Source organism: Camarhynchus parvulus, chromosome 6 (genome assembly GCF_901933205.1).
Source record: "Camarhynchus parvulus chromosome 6, STF_HiC, whole genome shotgun sequence".
NCBI classification, from domain to species: Eukaryota; Metazoa; Chordata; class Aves; order Passeriformes; family Thraupidae; genus Camarhynchus; species Camarhynchus parvulus.
Window position 1 is genome coordinate 6,444,773 of NC_044576.1, and position 21,102 is coordinate 6,465,874.

The window sequence follows — 21,102 nt, forward strand, 5'->3', positions numbered from 1 at the left end:
GCTTTGCTGCCCAATGAGAAACCACTCCTCTTCCCTTTATGTAAATGAAAGCTTTAAAGAAAACACTAAAAATGGAAATCTAGACTAAGCTCCATTGACTCTATGTCCTGAACTGTAGCAATGTCATTATAAAAACAAGAAATGGCTCCAGTAGTGCAAAATACAAAGAAACTTCTGTACAGTAGAAATTAGTAAGATTTTTTTTTCTTAAAATATATTTCCAGGAATGTTTCAACAAGACACTATAGTGACTATTTTCCACAGATAAAAAAAAAGCTTTAGAATACCCAAAAGAAAAAAAAATCCAGCCATTTCAAATAAAATACTGAAAAATGGAAACAGGAGCAAAGGAAATATTAATCCTGGTTAGAACAGTCTCTTACCTGTTTGGTTAGGCACAGCTGGGGAAAAACTGTAAAATTACCTGCATTGAACGATGCTGGTTCTGGCTCTTACTTGCAGGATGATTTTGTACAAGTCATCATCATCATGGCAAATTCATCCTGCAAAAAATCAGGACAGAAATAACCCAGACTGCCTATTTCATACCCAACAGAAGTGTTATCCTGTTCCTCTCAGGAAAGCAGCTTCCTTCATCTAAACAATGCCATGTTTGATCTCCCCTTTGTATCTCCTGGGCCTTTCTGAATTGTCAACTGTGAATCTGGGTCCAGGCTGATTGAGGGAGTTAGGAATCTATTCCCAAGAGAGATGTTTGCCCCCTCTGTGTTCTCAAGCAGCTCATATATCCTCTTACAAACCTTAGTGTGTCCTAGAATGATGATTTAATATTTGCTTGTTGGTGGAAAATCACGTGCAGTACACCTGTAATGCCCAAACCACCTGGCTCCTGCCTGTCTCTCAGCATTGGCAGGACAAGTGCTGCAGGGTTTCCTGTGCAGCTGCTTGTGAGAACTCTCTGGCCCCATAAGAAAGTAACCAAGATGGGGATATGGACTAAGGCTGTTTGCCTGGACAGTGAGGGAATTAAAAATCCAGCAAAAGTGAAGTGGTTCTGTGGAAAATGAACTCTTTTTCTCTTACTACACCTCCAGGAATTCCTAATTGAATCTAATATTTTTCCTACTAGACAAGAAGTTCTGTGCCATTTTGGCCATGAAACAATGAGGGGAGCCTTAGAAATCTTATTCTCAGTAAGATCTGTAATCACTGTATTCTAACAGCAGAATTTTTGTGTAAGAAAAATTATAGACTTTGCTGTAGGATAGGATTTCTGATTTGGTCATATGGAATAAGATTACTCCAGTTTCAAGGCAGATTTTGTGATGTTCTATTGAACAGAAAATTATAACACTGAACAGCAAAGAAATACTCCCATATTGCTTATAGCAGATGTGGTTATGTTGACACACAATCTTAGATTTGTTTTCTTAACATTTTGATTATCTTTTGCCAATATTTTATTTTAAAAGTAAAAATATTACTTAAATGATTTCCACAGTTTTCATTGCTTGTTGCTCTAAAAAGAGACTCATCAGATGGTTTGTGTTAAAGGATTTTCATAGCCCTTTCTTGGCCTAAAATGAAAATTCACATCAGGAAATCAGAGTGGAGAGATATTTCTGCCAGAGCTAGAACTGATGAGATTTCTTGGTCTAACACATTTGAGAAAAGCCCAGCTGCAGTAAACAGCACCATGGGATTAAGACTGGACAGGTGCTACCACAAAAACAAAGGCTAGAGCACATCTCACAATGATTGAGGGCAGTTTATGTTTTGATTCAGTAAGTTACTAATATGACTCATCCGTATGTTACCAAATATCACACCCAGCAAGTGAAAATTGAAACATATGCCTGTGAGATATAAAAGGGAGATTTTACAAGAGGCCTTGGCAGAATGGGTGTGAGGGAGGGGTAAGAACAGGGGGAGAAGAATAGAGCTTTTCTTGCAGTTTGCTACATCAGGTAAAATGAATGCGCTGAAATTTTCCTGTAAAGGAAAACAGGCAACACCCAGATCTAATCCCTAAAAAACAAAAAATCGAAATGATGACAGAAGGGCAGTGTATGGAGACATCATAGGACTGTGCAGAAAATGAGATGAGGTATTTCTGATTCCTCCTGTTTCTCATTCCTTCAGCCTTTCCCTAATCCCAGGGCCCATGCAAGGGCAGAGGACCATGCACGGATATAAAAAGGAAGGCTTTTTGAGGTTGACCCTGAGCCTAGACCAGTATCTATTACAGTTTCTTAACCATTTCCCCTAGGAAGAATTCACCAGGCTAGGGGGAAATTACACAGGGAAATTGGAGTCTTTATGGCTCTCCTCCAGTTATTTTCAGGAAGAACACCACTAGATGGCACTGGGAGCTGTCGCCACCCTGTTTGGAGCTGCAGCCTTACCTGTAAGGGCGAGCAGTGGGAATGCAGCACGGGCTGCTGCTGCTGAACTCACCGCCCTGCTTTGGACACTGTATTTGCATGACAGTAATAGTTCTTCATATCAGAATAAAACTGAATTATCAATATTTGACTGCCCTTTAAACCACACTCGAAATTGTATCAGCTGTCTGGCGTAATGGTTCCAGATGGTATTAAAGGCATGATAAAATAATCAGGGACTAACGTTATATTCACATTATCAGCTACATTGTTTTCAGTTCTTTCAAATCTCGGCATGGGGAGGAGCACTGAGTTAGTAACATATCCAAACCTCATTGACAGGGCCGTCAAAACCAGAGAGCAACTGTATTTTGCATAAGGCTGTATAGTTTCTAGAGGACAAAAAAACTTCCTGTGAAACTGCATGAAAATACATTTGAACAAGTGTCTCCCATACATATATACATACATATATGTACCACCTACATATATGTAATTAATATAATTGAGAGAGCATATATAATGAGTTTGTGATCGTAGTTGTCAGTACATGGTATTTTTACATCCAGTCATGTAATATTGGAGATCCCATACATTACGTGTCCAAAAGAAAATCCTGCCAACACCCACAAAAGAATGCATTTATCATCCTAAATCCAATATATAAAACATATGCTACTTGTAGAGCATATGTTAGAGATCTTCTCCTCCCCTTCTCTCTGTGTGAGAAATTGGCACAATTGCTGTCTCTAAGCAGAAAATCTTCACATGAACATGCAATTCTGCAGTTCCACACTGCTGGATCTCTAATGGATCTTCACACAGGTGAAGATCCATTAATTCCAACTGGACTCATTCACTCCCAGAATCAGGGTACAGCTCTGAGAATGGTTGTTTAATGCTGCATAGTACCTTGAGCTAGCCAAGCTGGAACTCCAAGGATCCTCTCTCAGCCTAACCTCTCTGCCTTGAATGCACTGGGAGTGCTGAACAGAACTTGTAAGCAGAGATAGGCAGAGATAGGCAAAATCATCCAAGCTCAAAAAAAAAGGAAAAATATTTGATCTTTATGGCTCTGTTTCCCCATTGGAGAGCCAGTCCCTGTGTGGAAGGAATACTTATTTACAGGTCTAAAAGAGCTCAGGCACTTCTGCGCCTCAGTGTTTGCTGCCTGTTCAACGTTCAGATGACTTGCTTGGTCCCAGGAGGCCAATGCCTCCAGCACCAAATACATATTTCTATTTCTTATTCTGATATGCACTGTCTAGAGAAATCTTTTTACTAAGGATTTGTGATACATTTGTCTTCCCTCATTGTCCCAGAGCCAACAGGACAAAGGGCCCTCTGTACCAGTGAAGATTACCCTAAAGAAAACTGGGTTTCATGTCTCAGAAGCTCCTTTCAGCCTAACTTCAATTCCATTAACGCACACCGTGCTCAAGTTCCTTCCTCCAGCTGTTTTCTGATGAAAGATTAAGGATTAACAGTTTGAGCATTACTATTTCCCTCTCTTGAATAAGTTCAGCAGGACAGTCACTGAAAAATTTCACATGTAGGTCACAGAGTGAAGGAGATTGTGGGTTTTCTGGGGGCTAGGGGAAATCTGATGTGGGAGTTTGATCTCTAGAAAGACAATTCTTTAAGCAGAAATATTTCTTAGGTGTGTAGCCATATTATTCAGTTCAGTCTCATCACACACTGAAAATCCCAGGAGGTAATTTTTTAATCATTCCATGATACTCAGAAGCAAAGTAAGACACCCAAAAATTAAGAAACCAGATGTATTTTAAGAGACTGTGAAAAGTTCCTTTGGAATTTAATCAAGACTCAGAGTAATGAAAATAAGTCACTTCCCATATGCTGCTATTCAGAATTCTCTGAAGCACCAGGCAAGATGTTACACCCATGTCACAGGTCTAATCATTTGCAACTGCAAATGGTTCCTGAGCAGGCAACAATGGAGTTGGGGAATGCTGACAACGTCTCTGAGAGGAGACTGATGCAAAGAAATTGTTCTAAAGGTTACCAGGGATCTACAAAGCTACTCCACAGAGAAATAAAGGCACTTTCTCCACAGAGAAAGTCTGGTAGGCTGGTGGACACAGATCCTTGACAAGCTACACAGAGAAGTGAAAAACTTTTGGAAGCAAATTTTTTTTTCTGACCACTAAAGTATTTGCTTTGATATCTGACTTTTCACTCTAGCTTTGAGAGGAAAAGACAGAATCATTCACTGAGCATTGCCAGTATTCTCAAGATTTAATGATCCCAAAATTGAACTTTTTGGCAAATTAACTTTTCTACGGAGAAGGAAAAGAATAATCCAGTTCCACATCTCCACTGTAGCAGCCTACCACAGCAGTACTCAGAATAATTTTCCAGCTCTGATCAGAGGAAAAGTTCTTTTCCTCCTGTGAAGCATAACTCTCTCTAATACTGACCTGAATCAATTTTTTTGTTTGCAATATTCATCTTCTGGTTTTAATTATTAGGAATATTAAACCTCAAGTTTTAGAAGGTGCATTAGTGCCATTCTGAGTGCAGTTGATACAGACTTAAATCTTCCACTGGTGTACAATGAACTAGTTCTTTGCCACTCCATCATGAACCAAAACAAAATCAACACACACATTCATTCTCTAGCTGCTGTCTACAGATCTGGCCAGTAGAAGTATTTGGACAGCTCTTCCATAGGTACTGACTGACTTCCCACAAATGACCTGGTTAAGCCACTGCTCATTCAGAATTCCCCAAACCCACAGTGCAGCAGACCAGAACCCAGATAATGTCTATCGCCAGAGGTGTTTGGCTAAATTTCTAGATGGTAAATAGGCAGTGAGATGTAGGTCATCCAGTTGTGGATTGCAGCAAACACACATCCAAACCAGATTAACAGAATGGCTGACTTCACAGTTTACAGGACTTTGAATAAATTTGGAAAATTTTGAGCCTGCTGCCTAATTATCACTTCTTTCAGATTATGAACATCTTTATGTAGGCCCCTTTTAAAAAGTAGACTTTGCTCTGTCTTGTCATCAGTTGCAATTTCATGGATATTTGTAGCATCCTGGCAGAAAGGCGTACACAATCAATTTTTTGCTTACACAGACAACTAATTCACAAGGCATAGTAGATAGATGATTGTCTCCTTTCTTGGTTGTTTTGAGGTTTATGCTCACCTTTTACAAGGATACAACCTGAAAAGTAATTCTCTTTTTTCTTTGGAGATGGTTCCTATCCCAAAGATATCCAAAACCATGCTGGAAAGATAAAAGTTTGTTGAATTTTCACTTTGTCAGGCAGTAACATCTGTTTCCAATTCTATTTGCTAGAATGCAGTACATTCACAGAATTTCATTCCAAATTAAGTCAAAGTTCCCCAGCACTGAAGGAAACACAAAGTTCCTCCATATCCATCTTGCTATACACTTTGAATTCTCAAGAACAGAAAGAGAGAATTCTTGTACAACAGCTACATTATTGTAAAATTGAGTGTCTGAAAAAGTGAACACCTTGTCCATGTGGACCAGTCTCGAGATAGACCAATGATTACTGAGTTGCTGAAAATAAACACATTTGATTTCAGCCTCAGAGTTTTCCCCATGTGTTATTGGATTTCCAGCCTTTTCTTTCTGTACCTTTATAAACAGATTTCCCTGAAATATGTGTATACTAGAAATGGAACCCTCATTTTTAATGCTGAAAGTCTTGAGAGTTTATCAAGACCAGTAATTTTCTTGAGAGAAAAACTTCTTTTCAGAGAAGGAGGATTTTTGACATTTTTATTGTTACAGAAGTCAGGCAGCCTCTGGCTTCCCCTTACCAGTAAGAACAGCTAGAATAAAATAACTATGAGTCTGAAAGCCCAGTTTCAGTTCCCAACAAATATACTTGCTCCAATTAACAGTAGTACCATCCATGGATACACAGAAGAGAGCAAAACTTTTGTAGCTCTCTAAAGGAATGGAAAACACTGCACAAATATTGATTTCCTTCTTCCTCCCTATGCCTTAGGCCATTAAATATTAACACTGCCAATACAGTAACAGTCTATGCTTTCACATCAAGCAGTAACTTAAATAATTAATTAGAGAGAATAGAGGATAACTCTGCAGAATGGATAAGCAGGGGGTATCCCTGAAATGTCAGGGAGAGTTGCACCTGTTGAGAGCTTAACAGTGGTGATGACATGGTTGAGCATTTATGGTTAAGAATAGGGGAAGGCCAACAAGGCAGATATGGTGTGAGTCTGTTACAGACCACCCAACCAGGATGAAGAGCCAGATGAAACATTCTCTGAGCAGCTGGGAGAAATCTCACAATCCATGGCCCTTGTTCTCCTGGAAGGCTTCAACTTACCAGATGTCTGCTGGAAGCTCAACACAACAGAGAGGGAACAGTTTGAGAGGTTCCTGGAGTGTGTGGAAGAGAACTTCCTGATGCAGCTGATGAAGGACTCAGCTAGGGAAGGCTCCTGCTGGACCTGTGATTGTAACAGAGTAGGGCTGGGGGGTGAGCTGATGGTCAGAGGCTGTCTTGGGCAGGTGATCCCAAAATGGTTCTTTTTCCTGGAGAAGTAAGAAGGGGGGTCAGCAGAACTGTTACCTTCCAAAGGGAGATTTTGACCAGTTTAGGAGACTAGTTGAGAGAGTCCCTTGATAGCCAGTCCTGAGGGGGTAAAGAAGCCAGGAAGGCTGGATGTGCTTCAGGACGGAAATCTCAAAGGTGTGGAAGCAGGCCATTCCAAAAGATGGGGTGGCAGGGAAGAAGACTGGCCTGGCTGAGCAGGGATTTTTGACTGGAACTCAGGAAAAAAAAGGAGAGTTTATGACCCTTGGAATAAGGGGTGGGCCACTCAGGAGGACTACAAGGATGTTGTGAAGTTGTGCGGGACAAAAATTAGAAGGGATGAAATCTAGCTAGAACTTAATCTGACTACTGCTGTAAAAGACAACAGAAAACATTTCTATGAATACAATAGCAGAAAAGGAGTGCTGAGAATCTCCCTCCTTTATTGGATGTGGGGGGAAACACTGGAAAAGGATGAGGAAAAAGCTGAGGTGCTTAATGCCATCTTTGGCTCAGTCTGTAATAGTAGAATCAGTTGTTTTCCAGCTACCCAGACCCCTGAGCAGGAAGAGAGGGATGAGGAGCAGAAAGAAGTCTCCATAATCCAAGAGAAATGGTCAGCAACTTGTTACACCACCTAGACACGTAAAACACTATGGGACTGGATAGAAGCCACCCGAGGATATGGAGAGAGCTGGTGAAAGTGCTCACTGAGTCACTTTTCATCATTTACCAGCAACTGTGATTAACTGAGGAGGTCACGATTGAGTGGAAGCGGGCAAATGTGATGCCTATCTACAAGAACAGCTGGAGGAAAGATCTGGGGAACTACAGGCCAGTCAGTCTGACCTCAGTGCCAGAGTAGGGTATGATGATCTCTAGTACTACAACATGGCATTTACAGGACAACCAGGCCCAGCCAGCATGGGATTAGAAAAGGCAGGTCATGCTTGAATGACCTGGTGAATTACACCCTCCGTGATTTTGCGGATGACACCAATCTGGGTGGGAGTGTTCATCTGCTGGACTGCAAGCAGGTTTTGGAAAGACATCTTCTGCAGGCTGGATCAATGGGCCAAGGCCAGTTGTGTGAAGTTCAACAAGTCAAAGTGCCAGGTCCTGTTCAGTGGAACAAGAAGAAGCAGACTCAAGTTGCACCAGGTGAGGTTTAGATCAAATAGTAGGGAAAAATTCTTAATGGAAAGGATTGTCAAGCAGTGGAACAGGCTGCCCAGGGAAGTAGTGGAGCCACTGTCCCTGGAGGTATTTAAAAGATGTGCAGATGGAGCACAGGGTCATATGGTGGGCTTGTAGTGCTGGGTTAATGGTTGGTCTGAAATGATCTCAAAGGTCTTTTCCAACCTAAACAATTCTATGATTCTATAAACATCTAATGTGTTAACTCCTTGAGGGAGTAGGGGAGATGGTAGAAATCAGCACGATTGCATGGAAGCCATAGGGAAGCATTAGCCATAGGGATCCAGAATCATCCCCACAGTCACGAATGAGCTCTGCTGGCTCTTGGCTCCCCTTTCTGTTCACTGTAGACAGCAGCAGGGGAAGGGGAGGGGTGAATATATTTGAGGCCAGAATGTCTGCCACCAAGGGAACAAAGAAGGAACTACATTCCCAGGTAATCTAGCTTAAGAGACAGCCAGGCAACTCAGAACCAATATGAAGAACTTTCAGTGGAGGTTTAGTAAAACTACGTTGACTGCCTGTTATCGATAGGTTAGAAATTACTGTGAAGCCACATCTTGACAAACCTTTGGTTGAACAACAGGCTTACATTTTGTTATGAGGGAGAGTGTGCAGGGAACATTAAGTACCTTGAAAGTCTGCAGCCAAGACATTACCCTAATGCTGTTTTACCACACTTAGGTACAGATGTTTTTTTAAATATGTGAGCATTAACACTCTGCCTGTCTAATTATGCAGGCATAGACTTTTACATCATGTTTAAGAGGTCATAAATTTAGTGTAATAAATCTCAGCTAAAACATTTAACACAAAGTATGTTCAGCACTACTTAGAAACTACTTTTAAATGCCACACTTGCAGGGCTCATATTTTTCCATAAAACTGTGAGAAGATCAAATTCTTTCTTTCATATTGTGGGTTTTTCATGCCTAAAGAATATTCTTAAGAAGGTTTGAACATTCAAGGGTGATTGTTAAAACAATATTAGGAAATAATGCAAGATGAATTAATGTCTGTCTTCTTCTGCCATGGAATCAATTCTACCTTCATTGGAACTGTTGGAGAAACCTCAGTTGCAAAGCTTTGAATTGCAGATTACCAGTGATCCAGTAAACATCCACATTCCTTTAAGCCTTTGGTTTTCTTGGCCTGAGTATGCAAGCTGGCTAAAATAGAGAAAAACATCAGCTGCTGTGGTGTGTTCAAAAGAGGAGATGAGCTCAGGGATTTAATCCTAAAGACATGCACCTAATTTATGAAGGCAAATTATGTAGCAGAAAAATGAAATGGGATATTGGCTTAAAGTGTTATAGAGAAAGTCGAGTGTGAAAAGACTTGTTGATCATATCTGAGCTGCCAACACATCTCCAAGTTTATAAAGAGGGAGGGAAAATAACTTCAAAAAATGCTTCATTGCTGTAAATCAACCCCCCTTTATGAGGTTTAAGACAACCCTGAGCAATCCTTAAAGCTAGCTCACTCTCCATATCTTTGCTTGGTTTATTCTGAATAAACAGCAAAATGAATTAGTCTTCAAGTGATTACTCAAGTCCGTATGATTTTTTTGTTAGTCCCTTATAACCATACCCCATATTGCACTTGTACAGACACATTGCATCCTTATATTTGATGTTTGACAGGAATTATCTTCTCATAAAAATAACACCTTGACAATTCCTAATATACCAACAATACATCTTCTGACCCTATGACTAGATTGATGAGTGAAAGAATATTATTTAGTGATTCATTCTTCTGTGTTTGCAGGTTAGTTTATAGATGCTTCTACAGCAGTATTAGAAATTCATTTTGACACTGACTGAGTAGCAAACACAAAGACAGTGAACAAGCCAGTCTCTGAATGAGACTCATAAGTCCATGAGCTTGTAGAAACAATTACAGGTTTTGTAGCATAAGCTGAAATCAAATAGTGAATTTGTTGGAGTGCTGGATATTTACTGTATCTTGTCCATTAGCTGTCTTTCTAGCATGTCTGGAATCTTCTCAAGGAAGACCTATGCTGGGCATTCCCTTCCAAGCATTGGAGAAACATTCCTGCAGTACCAGGAATAGAGATAGATAGATTAGATAGATAGATAGATAGATAGATAGATAGATAGATAGATAGATAGATAGATAGATAGATAGATAGATAGATAGATAGAATTATTTTCTAAGGTTTTCCTCAATTCTAATTGATCTTATATAGATAGGAGAAGCTAAAGGAAACAGCAAGCTGCTCACTGGAGCTTGCAGGAGCTCTCCAGCTTGGTTTCAAAATGTTCAGCTAAGGAGACATCTCTCTCAGCCTCTTTGCCTCCAGACAGGAGTATCTCAAACCAGGACAGAAGGCAAGAACAAAACAGTGCTGAAGACTTGATGGCCATAGTTATGGCAAAGTTATTTCAGACAAGTTCCAGTCTGACTCTGTGGCCTAAGGGCTGCCAGCAGTCCCATCAACACTGTCTTATCCCTGTATTTGCCCTGCAGAATGAAGCTTGCAGCTGCCTCCCACAAACTCTTTGCTTTCAGTGCCCTGACTTTGACTTCATAATTACTTCATGAGACTAAACTTATTCCACAGCAACATGATAGAGTTTTCTGTAGAGTTTCCCAAAGGAAAACTTGAGGGTGTGTTTGCCCACAGTTATATAAATAGCCTGACCTATTTCAAATACCATTTTTCAGTTCTTCCAGGCACAAGTACACATACCTTCACTTAGGGAGTTTCATCACAACATCCTCTCTGTGCTCTCAGGGTAATTTTTTTTAAACACCAATAACAGCTTCTATAATAAGGCCTTTATCCACCATGGGAATGGCAAAATAAACAGAATGTCACTGATTTGGCACACTAGGTGGTTCTGGCAAAGTGAACCTATTTTTCTTATTCTGGCATGTAAAACAGACTGATCCAAAGGCAATCATCTGAGATTAAGTCAAAATGGAAACAATAATTTTTCTGCTGAAGCCTACTCAGGCACAAAGAAAGAATTCCAATATGTAAGGTTTTACACACCTTTCAGCAAAATCAGAGCTGTAAATGTAGATTCTATCACTTTAGAATAGCAATTGTGTTTGTGCCATTCCTCAAAAGATTCCTGACTTTTAGATGAATTAAAAAGGGGAGTAGGACGTCCTCTCCTGACATACATTTTCCTTGCTGCTAAATAAACTTAAGGTCTGCCCAAAATAATAATAATTCTCCTTAAGGTTTTATTATAAAATCACTGGCAATGATTCTTTATTACTTTTCCCAGTACCAGTAACAATACCCAATTCAACTACTCCTTATGCAGTAGTAATAAACCTCTTGGAAAAAGAATATTCTTTGAGAGTATTTGAATGATGGCTACATTTTATTTGAATGATAGCTTCATTTATTTCATAGCACACATGCAAATATCTTCAGACACCTCAGAATCCTCTTGTTCAGTAAAGCTTACTTCAATAGCATGAAGAGTGAAAAACAGAAGGCTTGACTAGGATAACATCTAAGTCTGGTGTCTTCTTTTAGATGCTGTAACTAAGTAATTATTCAAGGATCTAATTATTGCATCAGCTTTTCAAGTGTAATTATTTTTTCATGTTACAGAATTGACATTGTTTAAAGGAAGACATAACCCATAGATTAAGAATGTGCTTTTAAATGAAACTGTTTCCATTTAAGAACTACTCCAAAATCAGCACTGAATGCACTCAAAAGAACAGAAGGAAGCAAGAAAATATTTCAAGTTTATGGAGGGTGTGGTGTCACATTTTAGGCTAAATATACAGGGGATGTTTCCCTGCAAGCAGTAAAGTCACAGCCACCAAACATGTTGCTATGTGTTAACAGAGTTGCTGAAACTGGTCTGATATGTCCTGGTCTGGAGCAATTGTCCAGGTAAACATGTCAGCTCAATTTAAATTTTCCTTAAGGCAGCCCCACATTCCAACTACATTTATTTACTCTGTAAAGGAAGATGAATAAATCTAAACAAAGTTTTGTGCTATTTTTACTAGGTAGTTTATGACATCTAAATGAGACTGAGAATGCTCTATTTATGTTAAGAGTACAGTGAACTGAAATATGAGCAGCTCTTAACTGCTCTGATAGATCATCTGGAGAGCTGACATGCTTCACATGAACCAGTGATTTATTCTTGTAAGTAAACAAGGCACATTAGAGCAGGACATGGCAACAATGAACACTTGAAAACACAAGACCTTTGGATCTAGCCCAGGGGCCAGGAAAGGTTTTCATTATAGCAGTGCTCTCATGCAGGAAAGTTAAGGACACACAGAGGAAGTAATTACAAAAGTCTTGACGACTAGGGGCGGGGGAAAGACATTTTTGGAGGAGTAATATATCCATCCATACTGGAGAATTTATAAACTTTTGCTAATAATGAGAACCACAGTGCCCTCCAATTGTGAAAAAGCACCAAAGCTGCTGGTGCAAAGGAACACCACATCTTTGATGTCTGATTAGAGATGTGCTGTGCAAAACAAACATCTTGGCACTAATATATTCTCATTCCCAGTCTTTTTGAGCCTGTTAAATCTCTTTCCCTGCTCACACAAATCTGACCTCTCCACAGAGATATTCCTTCCCCTGAAAAGTAATCATTTTGTTTGCAGGGGAGGTAGAGAGAATATAAAACAGAACAGGAAGTGATAATTTCTTTGCACAGAAAGTGACAATTTCTTACAACCACTCAAAATAAATACAAAAAAGAAAAAAGAAAAAAAGAAAAAAAAGCCTAAACACCTATAGGGTTTTCTGAAACCAAAAACAGTCAGGAAGGAGAGAGTGCATTTCAAGGTGAAACATCTATGCTATGCTCTTTATTTATTGGTGTTTGTATAGCTGCCATTTCTCTATATTTTTCCCAAAAGGCATGGCTTTTCATATAGGCTCCTCCACTTGTGCTAAAAAATAATAGTACATGACAGGTAGAAGAATGGAATTCCTGCTCTGCAATACTAATATACCAATATAGCAGACAGCTAGGGTTATGCTGCCCATGTAGTTTTTAATACCCTTTTCCAAATGTATAATTTTTGCTTTTTCCATTCAAAGTACTATACTTTCTATAAATACATTTTCTCCATAGTCATGGTGAAGATTCCTCAGCAGTAGAACAGTAGGAGATTTTAGGGCAAATCTCATTACCTTGTAAAATAACTTTTTTCCAATTACTTTGGAAAATTAAATACAGCTATCAGCCAAGGACATTCTTCAAAACATCAGTGTTCTCATTGTTTTAGGCATGCACTTACCACTGCATTACAATATGCTCTGCATTAGCATTGGCGTAGAAAGGATTCCTAGAATTTGACATTTAAAGAGGAATCTTACTCTACAATTAAATTATTATTCTTTCTCCAATAAGGACAGAAAAAAAAATAAACTTCTTTTAACCTGGGGGGCGGGAGGGGACATTAGTGTTTCACTGACCAAAGTCTGAATACTTCTGCAGCCAGGCATCCTATTTAGGGATGTTTGCTCATTACCTCAGACACACACACTGCATTCCCTGGTATCATGTGCCCAATTCCAGAAGCCATTAGAAAGTCACGAGGTAAAAGGCGCGTGAGTGTGACTGCATAACCCCCACCCAAGCTGGTAGGACACCTTCATGTCTCTGCAGCCCTGTCTTCATAACATCCCTGAGCAGTATCTTCTGCCTCTGCTCATAAGCCTGGGGACAGCAGTGTCCTGGTCACCTACAAGATTTGCCAAACAAAGCACTCACGAGTGGGGGTCAGAGAAGGACCAGCTGGCTACGAGCACTGAGCCAGCTTTCCTTGCAGCTCTTTGGGATACACAGCTGTGTTCAGCCCTGCCAGGCTTTTCAAGCAATGTGTGAATATAAGGATGTGCTCCTGGAGCATCCCCAGAGCAGCCACTGTAACAGGAGCTAACAGATAACTGTAGACAGGTACAGGATTCAAGGCCATAATCTGTACAAGAAAAGTAATTTCAAACACTTGAGCCAACGAGGGCTTGTTTTTTCCATGTTTCCTGCTGCAGCAGGATCAAAGGAACAATGCAGCATAGCTCTCCTAATACTCTGCTACATATTTCACCCAGCAAACTTTGGGCATTCATTTTGCTACAACTAATAATGAGCAAAGAGTCATATGGGCTATAAAAAACAACAAGGAAAGTGTTTTCTGTGGTGGAACATGGAGGTTTGCATGGAATAACAGTATTTTCTTTCTCATTGTTTCTAATTGTTCTCAAAAATGTGCTGCCTTATCTTTTCTCAAAGTGATCACAAATATTTTGCACTGTCCAAGGGTATCTCTTACCAGTTAAACTTACATTCCAAGATCAGGAAGTTCTTTATCTAAAGTGAAATTTTGTAACTGAAAAACACAGGAAAAGTTCTGTAAAATTATCTTAGTGTTCAGGCAGTGAGTGTCATGCTTCTCAGATAAGTTATCCTTTATAAACTTGAAAACTTTGTTCTCCCAGCATTTTAAATAATGTTTAACTACTTAAATCCCACACCAGTGCTCTCAGCAGCCATAATGGAAAAAATCCCAAAGCCACCAAAACCAAAAAACCAAACAACAACAAGAACACCCAACCAAAGAAAGCTAATCCACTGAGGTTTTATCATTGTTCATTTCTGTGTGAATGTTTCTGAAACTTTTCCCACCCTGGAGAAAATTTAGCAAATAGGTAAAGTAAGACATTCTATAGCTAATATTTCCATTTATATTGTTATTAATATTGTTTATATTTATTTTATAGAAATATATTCTTGTTATTAATATTCCATTTATATTCATATTAATGTGATGGCACTGACTACATCAGTATTTTGTGTGTTTGAAAATACTGCAGCTATTTACATTTCTGCTAGACATGCCACATGGAATCTTTAGAAATGTGCTTCATTTTCTTCCTTATTTCTAACAAATGGGATGGAAATGGAGGGAGAATCCATTTTCATTGAAAGTTGAAAGGTTGGTGATGATTCATAAACAGCTCTAATAAAGTTCTCCTAAATCAAGATCTAGCTACATAAAAAAAAGACTACTTTTTTCCTCACTCTGAATTACTGTTCTTAGAACAAGGCCACCTGGGGATAATGAACAGCTGATTTAATTTTTAATCAGCATTTAAAAGCCTTTTAAGTGGAGCTCATTTTCATTAGTTTAAATAAAGAACACCTCGAAAAGTGAAAGGTCATTAAACCTCTGGAAGTACATTCATGCCAAGACTTCAGCTAAACATAGGTCCTTTTAACAGAGTGCCAAGGGGTTTATTAAATATAATGTGAACAATTGCTCACTTCTGTAGTCAAACAGAGCCTCATAAAGGGATCTATTGTCTCATCAATGCCTTACACAGGAAATTGCTCTATTTTGAACTTGCCTGTACAGTCTGAAAGCATCTGTGTACAGACCCCAGTGCACAAGGTATGCAGAGCTCAGTTTCAGTGAGATCTAGGAAGACTCTGGACACCACAGGATTAGGAGTGATGGGTAGCATGGCTGTAATAAGGATCCATCTGCTTGGTAAGAAGGAATAGTTTGCACCTTAAGGCTTTGGTGTGAGACTTGACCATTTTTAAATCTGCAGTCGGGTTCAGTAATTGTGAGATACTTGTACACACTTGGCTGTGTATCTTTTTTACCCTGCCCATTCAACCCAGGCTACAAGGCTGGCCTTCCATAGTACAGCTGTTTTCCTTGCCTACAGAGCAGATTTCTGTCATGGGTCTGACTTGAATACCCTTCAAGTTTTTAATAAAATGCTGTCAAGCATAAATAAATATAGATATAATGAAGGATTGGAAAGTCTTCTCAGTAAATGGGGCTACCCTGAAAAGCACGAGGCTCAATTCCACCATTTCATCCTCAGGTTTGTTCCATTCTCAGAGCAGTCAGGGGGTTAATTTTTTTTATGAGCCTGTAAACATATAATAGAACATTTCTTATTACTTCAAGCTGGGAAGTTCAGCTCCTGCAATGCTCATTTTTCACAAACAATCAGCAAAATGAATGAGATTGAATACGCATTTAGAATTGTTCAGGATATTAAACGTCACAGCCACGAAAAGCTACCAGATTCATGATAACTGCACAATGCTTTTCCTTTTTGGGAAATTCATGCTGAGCAGAAGAGCATACAGCCAGCAAAAAGCCACACAACCATATCTCTTACAGCTCTAAGGTCTAGATGAGGAATATCAAAAAATAGCCACAGGGCCTGGGAAAAAAGCCCCAGCTGAGAGGAAGAGAAAGGGACAGAGGGGTTGGGCTTTACAGAGACTTTCCAATATCCTCAAAGTTGTGTACCAAGTGAGAATCAAGAAAAATATTCCTAGCCCCCTCACTAACTGAACAAAAAATTGTTTCAAACTCAAAAGCTCCCACTGCAGGGAAGATTTAAAACAGCACATTTACCTCCTTAAGAGGCTGGGATTAATCTGAATGTACTGGATTTTAGTGTCCCTGGCAATTTCTCAGCTAAAGTGCTGGTTCTTATCTTGACAATTCTTTTTGTTGATGCTTAAAATGGACTAGGAATCCCACAGGGAGATGGTGAGTCTCCTAGAGAAAGTTCACTTCAGAGTAAGCTCAGAGTTCTCAATATGCTTCAATGTTATGTTGCATCCATCCATTATACCTTTGACTCCTTTTGAGTTCAACAGTCTTATGGTTTGTATCAAAAAGCTGGATTTGACCCCTAGCTGTATCCAAATCGGCCCAAATTTCAGGTGTGGGATAGTACATTGTACACTACATGTATGTGTGAAATAGTCAGACTGAATTCCTACATGATAGGAATGGAACAATCCCTGTACCTAGGTTTTCCTGTTGGGAACATTAACCTCACTTTCCCACCCCAATCTATTGGATGTCTTCACTTTCTCTTTGTGCAGAAGACAGATCTCATGAAAATTAATTTGCCATAATCACTGAGGATTTGAGGTTGTAGATTTGCTAAATGAATTCACACATTATAACTCAGCTGCTTTAAAGCAGCTTTGTAGTGTTCTTTCTTTAAGAATAGATAAGCCTAGTGAGGCTGACATGTTTTTAAGTACAGGCAAAAGTCACAGGGGCTGCATGCCTGGGTGTGTGTCTCAAGCAGACTGGTAGACTAATGCTTTGAGAGATGTTAGAAAAGCTGCTAGTTCTCCTGAAAGGATCAAGCCATTTTCAATTATTATTATTTGTACCGTTTTTTTTTTTTTTTCTATAATGCAGAAATAATAAAAAACTCCATATTTACATTTTCTTAGGTGGCTGTGTCTGTCAATCCTATCAATATCCAGGATAAAACATGGGGAACAATAGGGAAGAAGTGGCAATTTCACTGTTTAATACCAGAACTGCTATTCTAAAAGTAAGAGATTCTAATACTCTGGGTTCCTTATGTGTTGGCTTTTTTGTTCTTGGAGTAATAGACCATATATTTCCATCCAACAAGTCACAGTAAAATTAATAAGTGTATCATATGTAGGAATTAACACAGGACTTTGATTTTTTTCAGGGCATACTCAGGAACTGCCATGGCAGAAAGATAATACACACTTGACTGCTTCCAAACAGGGCGGAAAAACTCCCAGAATTAAAGAACTTCTGTTTTAAATTAAAGCAAGGGCTAGGTTTCCAAGGGCATGTGATCATTAATTTATAAAGGCCGTGGTTTGCTTATCAGGTGACATTAATGGAATCACTGACCTGTATCAAAAGTTGTGGAAAGAACAAACTTAGGTTCTTTGAAACAAACAGATTGGTTCCAAGCCTTGGCCACAGAGACCACTCTAGCTTGTTTGCAGCTGAGAAGTGTCCACACACAAAATCCTGGGGGACATTTCCAGGAATCCCTGGCTACAAACGATGTTTCAATCACTGCAAATCTGGACAAAAAAAACCCCAAAACAACCAAAACCAACCAAACAAAAAAGCCAGCAAAAAATCCCCTTTAAAAGCCTTTGGTAATACAAATGACAAATCCTGTCCATTCTTGAATAGTAACACCACACATAAATGTTTTCCAGCTCTAAAAAGACGATCACTTGGAACTCAGGAATGACCCACACTTCTACCAACATCTGCCACTTTTGTATAGAAGCTGTAGCATATTTCTCCATAGAACAAACCTGGTTAAATGTTAGTTATACCTGATGGGTCTTCTTGCATTACTATTAAAGGAAGACTCTGTAAGATATCTAAAACTGATAAATACAAGGTCCACTCATGAAAAGTAGAAAACATTTTGACTAGATCAAATAAAGGGGATAATTTCTGGATGGCAGGTTAAGAATGACAGGTCCTATTTTTAAGATGTGCTGCCCTCCTAATCAGGTCACTACTAAACACTGCAAATCCAGCCTTGCACTTCACTCAGATTAGCAGGAAATGTACAAAAAAACTCCACTCATCCCTAGAACAAAACACAAACTGTAAGATCTGCAATCACTTCTATGCAAAAAATGCCATGTGCTGCCTACTTAGACTAGTTATTTGAATAATAGTTATTAGATCACCAAGGAACAAAAGCAATTATTTTTTCAGGAGATATTCTTTGTTTTATTAGTTAGATTAACTTTAAACTCATTGTAAGAAGCATAAAAGAGAAATCTTCTGCTAAAATACACCAATTTGAAGTTTATGAAGTGAAAAATATCTATCCAAGCTGTTGATTATTTGTCTAAATTATTATCCTTTAAATAACACCTTTGTTTCTGTTTACTCTTGAATGGACAGACTAGTCAACTGGAAAAATGCTACTTGAAAGTCTGCAGGTTTCATTTCTTAAAACTGACTTCTGATATTATTACAATTTCCAATTTTTTTTTCTGATGAGAACAACTTCAGAAACTGGAACCATTATAAATTTTACATAATTTTCAATGTATTAAGTGTAGGGTATACAATCTTTCAAAAGCCATCCTTCAACTTTAAACTTTTGGATAAAGAGTCCAGTAAAATAAAATCTCTTTTTTTAAAATTTGTTTACTCCTCTGAAGAATAAAATGGGAAGTATTACAGAAAATATTACACGCAATAAAATCAATGAGATATACCCGTTTAAAGGCTGTAAGGTCCATTTATTTCATAGGATTCAAGCAAAACCAAACCCTTTCCAACTCTGGAACTTGCAATTTTTTATTTCTTTTTTTTTTCCTAAATCTTTGGATATGAGATAAGGTGATATACAGAGATCTCAGCTGAAAATAATTTCAAACTGGGTAATTCCTAATACTCATTTATAAATATCAGTTAGGTACAAAATATCCTCAGTGCTTTTGTGCTTTTATTCTATTGGTTAACATTACATTTCTGTTACTATATTATCCAAATTACAAGAGTTGTTAAAGATTAACACTGAAACTGTCTTGGAAAACAAGTCTGACTTCATAAATGTTGTGTGAGGATAGCTAATCATAAAATCTCTCCATTACCTAGTTTACAAACCTTTTAAACAAAAGTCTAAATGTAATCCAAGTTAAATGCTCCTATTACTTCAGGAACAGGAACCAGGTGCCCTTTCATAGGTTAAATTAAATACTAATGTATTTATTTCAATTACTGTTGAAGATCTAATACTCTCTTGTCAGTCATAATAACTACCAAAAATTTCTGCCTCTCTAAAGCATAAATGCCACATATATCTTTATACACAACCTTAGAGAAAACCTTAGCACAAAAAGAAAATAACATAAGCATCATAATAAACATGCAGGATTTTCTTTGTGGTGAGAACTTAAAGGGGGAAATTCCTGCAATAAATCAGAAGCAAAATTTCATCATTCTTGATCATCATCAGTTTTATGGACAGGTAATAAAGTTTTGCAGTGCAACCTTTTCATACAGGGAGCTTCCAATATGCCTGAATCAGAAACAAGAGCATGCAGTAATCAATGGAAAACATGAAGGAGGAGGTGAGAGATAAAAACAAATAAAGAGTGGTGATGATGTGAAAATAAATTTTCCATGGCTTTGCTGACTCTTGTGAATAACACTACTTGAGGAGGCTTAATAGGCAATACTTTGCTTTTTGTGAAACAGACTTGGATGACAGCTCTTACATGCAGGAAGTCTTACAGTTGCCAAGCATCATTACCTGATATTTTATTATCATATGAGATACCACTCCTGACATGACAATGTGATATGAATGGCATGTCACATCAGTCTGAGCTAATCTTAAAGAGTGTCTCACTCCATTTTGGTAGCAGATACAAAAGCAGATGACAATGAAATCAGGGATAAGCTGGAGATGTGCTAACACTGTTGCTTTCTTTCCAGGGTATACATACCAGTGCTAGGATTTATGTTTCTACACAATTTTCTGTAGCCAAAAGAAAATGAGGACTCTCCAGCACTGAACCAGTTTTGTGGTCCTCTTGTAATTTCTAGGAAAGAAGAGTCATCATGGAAATGCAGATAGAGAGTTAATGATTATGAAATTTCCTTGAACAATTTCCCTGGAGCAGGTAAGTGCCACAGAAAAACAGGATGTGGAAATTAGATTAGAAACTTACTAAAATGTAAAAAAAACCCTGTTTGTAGAAGCTACACAAAACTGATTGCTGCAAGGAGTTCTGATTAATGATCAACTATTATTTCAAAAATCAGCACTATAATAAAGTGCAAGCAGTTTCAAACTGAGAATAATTAAAAAAAAAATCAAAGTTCCTCTTGTGGCTTCTACAGAAACTTGCTGAATCTGAACTAAAAATAAATAACTCTTCTTTTCTGCCATTAATGCCTGACTGACAATGCTTTGACATTTTTAAAGGCCTAAGATTATGTCTACAAGTCAGACTGTAATAAGACATGAGTTCAAGTTACTCAGAAATTTATTTGGCTTTTCAGAAAAGCTAAATAAAGTCACTCTTTCTGACTGCCATGTGCACAGTGCTGTGAAATATATCCTTAGTTTGTGCCTCAACCCCCAAAGACTTACACCAAACCTTTAAATAAGGGGATCCCCTGGGAAGAAGAGAACTGGAAAATATCACTGAAA